Below are 6,000 nucleotides of genomic sequence, written 5' to 3'. Positions count from 1 at the left end.
GAGCACGAGCAGGGGGAAGGGGCAGGAGAGGGAGAAGCAGGCTTCCCGCAGAGCAGGGAGCCCAATGTGGGGCTCGATCCAGGACCCCGGGATCATGACCTGAGCTGAAGGCAGACACTCAACTGACTGAGCCACCCAAGTGCCCCTAAGAAAGAAATTCTGCTACAGACTGCCTTCATAATTATTTTTAACTGTATAGTTGATAATTTTCTTTACATAGATTCTGAAAAGTGGAATTATTGGGTCAAGAGATAGAAACTCTCTCTTTTTAAAAGATTTTATTTTTAAGTAATCTGTACCCCCAATGTGGGGCTAGAACTCACAACCCCAAAATCAATCATCACATGCTCCACTGACTGAGCCAGGCAGGCACCCCAAGAGATAGAAACTTTAAAAGCCTCTTGATGCCTGTTGCCAAATAATTTTCCAGAAAGTTAATTCCAATTTATTCTCCCACTAGCAGAGCATGAGAATGCTCATCTCACTGTACCCTTCAACATTAGAGTAAGAAACGACAGTTTTGCCAATTTCAGAAGTAAAAGGTACTGTTTCTTTAAAACAATTTTTCATTTTTAAAGTTATGTATAATTTGTTCTTTCTTTTAAAATCAATATAGTAGAAAATTCGGGAAATCCTGAAAAGCGCGGGGAGGAAAAGAGTAATCACATGACTTTCGAATACGCAGAACATTTTTACACATTTTTCACTGAGTCCTCCAAACAACTTCATCAGTGTTGTTTCCACTCTACAGTTATTCCCACCGTAGATCAGAGAGGGTAGGTGAGTTGCCTCCATCACACAGCTAGTGAGAGGTGGTGCTGGTGACTAAGTTCAGTCTTTTGACAGTTAATCTCAAGTTTTCCCCACCGTGCTGGTTGCCCCTGGAGGGGCTGGAGTTCAGGGGAGACGTGCACCACTATAACCCTGGGCACTCAGAGCAGGGCATTCATGGTCAGGTCCCAGGAGACTCAGTGTGGAGTCTGGGAGCAACGGAAAGAGAACCTGAGACCAAGAGTCAGGAGCTTGCCCATGGATGTGGTGTGTGACATGGAAGTGAGGCCCTCTCTCTGAATCTCAGTTTCACGATCTTGTAAGTAGGAGTGTTCACTGATGGTGGCACGGGCTGTGTCTCTAGAGCACAAAACCTGGGTTCTAAAGAGGTGGGTGGGGAGAGAGGGGCATGGGATGCTAGGGTGTGCTTGGTTGCTGTTCTTTGACATTCAGCTCAGATGCACCTGCTTGGGCCATGGAACTCCCCCAGCAGGCATAGGCGGCTTCCCAGATCAAGTTCAAGGGGACCAGGCACTGGGCAGGACAGAGCTAATTTCCCCTCCGTGGAATGACCCTTCACAGAGGTCAGGGAGGGTCACCCCCAGGTGGTACATGCCCCGGGCAACACTGCTAATTAATATTGGGGTCCTCTCGACTTTGCTCCCAAAATGAAAATTTGGAAGGACATGGGCTAGATCACAAGAAGTTGGCCTTGGTATGAGGCAGAAGCTCCCTCTATATTCATAAAGCTCTTCTTATTTATAACAGAAGACCCAAGTTTGGGAGACAGAATCTGGGCCTTCCAAAGATGCCTATTCGGGAACATCCTTGTAATCTGTAGGAGTAGCCCCTCCCACTTTCCCGATCACTTTGGCAATGAATCCGTTGTTACCAATACTTGTGGCTTTTTCCTCTGTTTGTTCCAAATACACAGCTTTGATTCTCTGGCCTCCTTTAAAATTCTGGTTTCTTGACCCCAGGTATGGGCAGACTCTGGCTCTGGCCCTGGATCTGCGCCCTCTTCACACCCTGGACAAGCTCTCTCCTTTTGATTTGGACATTCCTTCCCCCTCTCCCTCTTAGAAGGATCCCTGCTTAGAACAGATCTACTGGGTTGAAGAGAGAAAAAACCCCTAAGAATGGCACAGTGAGAACACCTCCTTCCACTTCTGCCTTCTAGCTCACACCACGTCTTGAGGATTTGGATGTCATTTTAGTTTTCCGGTTGCGGCTGTAACTTCAATTGTAAACAAATAAGTTCAGGAGATTTATCATAGGACAGTTTTGGCAATGAAATGACCACTTAGGATGGGCTTAGATGTCACATTTGAGGTTTTGCTTAGACTTGGCCTTCTACAAAGACAAGGCTTAGCAGCTGTTGGGGGTTGGTGAGTTATTAAGATGTGTAAGGCTAGGGACGCAGGAATTCCCATATCTCAGTGCACAAAGTTCCTAAGGGAGCCTGTATGCACAAGACAACTTTGCAAACATTCGTTCATCAAACAAATGTTCACTGAACACCTGTTACAAGCCAAGCGCTGTTCTAGGTGCTGGGATACAGTAGTGAACAAAATGGATAAAAACTCTTGCCCCCATGGAGCTTACATGTGGTGGGAGTGGGGATAGGACACAGGGTGGGAGGCAGCCAGGGGACCAGGGAGGGAGAGGAGGGGCACAGTTTGTAGAACCCCTGAGGCAGACTGCACGTTTCAGTCACGTGGCTCTGCTGTAGGGTCATTTGCCAAGTCGTCTGTTGTTTTCCCATCTGAGATTATTCATAATCATTAGCAGCCAGCACTGAACGTGTATTATATGCCAGCTACTGTGCATTATCTAGGGGGGTAATATCACCCCCATTTTACAGATGAAGAATCTGAGGCACAGCAAGGTTAAATACTATTCCCAGTGTCACACAGCTAGAACATCCATCCGACTCTAAAGATGTGCTCTGAAACACTGTAGTTTCTAAATCGGAGTGCCGGAGGAATGCCACACTACCTACCCAGGAAAATGGAGGCAAAGCTGAGCAGCGGGGTGCATAAAACTGGTTTATATATCGTTCAGAGTCCTGTTTAACTTATTCTTTTCTGTACCAAGGCGACCAAAAAAAGACTTTATAACACAGCTAGAAGAACTCTCTTACAGAAGCAGCTGGTGACAGTGGCCAGTTGCTAGGTGTTGCTAGGGCAACTTAGTTGGGAGTCTGGTAGTGGAGTAATTAAGCAGGGCATATAAATTACCTCAGCTAGTTTTCCCCAGAATAGGCAGTTTTCTGCATGAAAAGAGGGGACTAGATTCCTTATTTCCTCCTAAGACGAAACAGATAGGAAACCTTTTGAAGATGCATGGAGACATGTCGTGGTAGGGGTGTCGAGCTCCAGTTCGTGTACCACAGGTCAGCTGGGGCTGGGCAGGGAGAGACAAGGTGCTGGAGGGTAGGTGTGAGCAGATACCAGCAAGAGCACAGCACCCCTGGGGCCTAACAATGGGCTGGGAGTCAGGGCAGGAGCCAGAAGCCATGGCCAGAGCTGATGGAAAACAGGTAAGAACAGGTAAAAGAGCAGGGGAAAAACACCACCACCCCAAACCACCCACAGTGGGTATGAGGAATCCCCAGCATTTACAATGAGCTGGAATGAAGTAATTGCACAGGGGGAGAAGGGGATTCCAAGCTTGTGATATCAAGCCTTCTACTCCTGGTCTTAACAGCAACATTTACTGAGTAAGGCACCAGGCCCTGTATGAAGATGTTACCTAGATTTAATGTCATCCTATTTGAGGTAGGCAATGGGATGCTCCCATTTTAGAGAGGAGGGAGCCAAGTATTAGTTACTTATCTTGTCCAAAGTCAATTAGCTAGTCAACAGTGGATTCTGGAATCAAACCTATTTCTGTCTAGGTCCAAAATGGAGACTTTAACCACTCTGCTCATTTGTAGTTACTCCACTTATGGGGGTTTCCACGTCCACCTCGCTTTGAAAGCACCAAGGGACCTCTGACACTATGTGTCCTGGCCCAAGATGGCTCAGGACCTGGCATGGGCCAGGCTCTGCAGATGTGAGCACCAGTAAGCCAGCTACGGGTTTGTAGCGGGGTGGGGGGGGAAGACTGGTGTACGAGGAGTTACGCAGGGGGCTGAGAGCATGCACACAGCTGATGAGAGAGGCTGCAGAACACGGTGAGGTCTGCGAGAGGTGACACCACTTAGAGGATGCGTGGAGGAAAGAGGGAGTGGGTGATGAGTGGCCTGAGGCATGTCCTAGACATTTTCCTTCAATTTCTCTGTGTCCTTTTCCAGCAAGTTGTGCAGTTCCCCGAGAGCTGGCTGGCTTGTGGAAGGCCTGAGCAAGCTTCTGATCCCCTCACTTTGCAGTGACTTTGGAGTTTTGCTGTGGCAGCTATAGTCATCTTGGCCTTTGAATATTAGGAAGAAAAAAATTTTTTTTCCCATAAATATGGTGATGAAAGTCAAGAGAAATCATAGTGTGTATTAGTTATCTGTTGTTGCATATATCAGCCCCAAATGTAGCAGCTTCAAGCAATAAACATTACATCACAGCTTCTGAGAGTCAGGAATTCAGGAGCAGCTTAGCTGCGTGGGTCTGCCTCAGGGTCTCTCATGAGGTTGCAGTCATGTCGGCTAGGGCTGTGGTCTCATCTGAAGGCTTGTCTGGGGCTGGGGATCCATTTCCAGGATGGTTCATCCCCATGGCTGTTGGCAGGAGGCTTCAGTTACTCTCCATGGGACTTTGAGTGACCTCTTGCAATGGCAACTGGTTTTCTCCAGAGTGAGAGAGAGAGAGAGAGAAATGCATTTTTTGACCTAGTCTCAGAAGTTATATACCATCACTTCTGCCATATTCTGTTTGTTGGAACTGAATCACTAAGTACAAGGAGAGGAGAATTAATTTACACCTGTTGAGTGGAGGAGTATCAAAAAATTGGGGACAGATTTTTGGACACCACAACACAGTGTAAACAGAGACCTGGGTGAAAAAATTTATGTAGCCAAATACAGAGGCTGGGAGTGGGCCAAGATCCTCCAGAGATGGCTGCTGGTGCTAGGCAACACACTTGTGTTCGGCTCACAGGGGAGTGTGCTTGTGTTAGTCTCCAATGGCTGCTACCATCCAGATGACAATGATTCATTCCATTTTCTCTTTGTCTGAAGAAAAATCTCATTCTATGCAAGCCAAGCTGTTTATGGATCTTTCTATCTATTCACCCATTCATAGGGGACCCAGGGCATGATAACAGCTATTCAAACTGTGGAATGTTAATTAGATGGAAAAATGTACACATCAGCTATCTCCATTTCAACTGAGAAATCTGGCTGAGGTACATAATTTGCTTCAATGTCATCTGTGTCAGGATTTTGAAAGGGTGGCAATATATCACTGTGTTAGACAAAAGGCATGGGATAATAGGAGAAGGAACTATTCATGGCGACGTGGGTTTCAGGATATTAATAAGTGCAAATATTTGCTTCTCTATGGGAGCATTAAACTTCTCTTCTTATTTCCTGGTTCTCATGCCCAAAGTTATTTGCTTTTTACTACTTACGTTGAAGTAGAATATTAGCTCATCTTTTGGCTCTGAAATGTGGTTTTTACAATGGGCAAGTGCAACAAACAATCTCAGGGCTGACTAGTGCCCCCTCTGTCTTGGCTGTGATTCAGAAAATCTATAATGAAGAGGAGTGATGGAAAGCCAAGTGTGATATTAAATAGTCCGCAGAGGGAGAGTTCCTAATTGTCTCCACTTTGAACCTGTCTCTTTCCCTTCCTCCTTTCCTCTTTTCCTCCATGGTGGAGTAGATGGCCCCACTGAGACAGGCACCTGATGACCCTTTCTTCTTAGCTTGGGGAGCCACTGGTCATGCCTTCATGCACCTTGATCCCAAGGCAGTCTCAGTGGTGCTTTGGCATATAGCTTACCCCTTCTCACGTGAAAGATGACATTGCTAAGGAGGTCAGAATTGCTTCCCAAGTAGAAGAGATGACACAGGCTCTCTGTGACAGGAAAGGAGAGCTGCCCCCAAATTTCTGGTGACTTACAGTGAGCAGGACATGCTCAGGGAGGGCATATTTCATATGACCCAACTGTGCTATGTAGATTCCTTCCCCGCTCATTAGGGAGGGGTAGAACTTCAACTACATACTTTTGCCAGGTCACAAATATTCCACAGAAGGGAGAACAGACACTATTCCTCATCCCTCCCCATTCTCT

Source organism: Halichoerus grypus, chromosome 11, assembly GCF_964656455.1.
Source record: "Halichoerus grypus chromosome 11, mHalGry1.hap1.1, whole genome shotgun sequence".
NCBI classification, from domain to species: Eukaryota; Metazoa; Chordata; class Mammalia; order Carnivora; family Phocidae; genus Halichoerus; species Halichoerus grypus.
Note: the sequence above shows the minus strand (reverse complement) of the source record.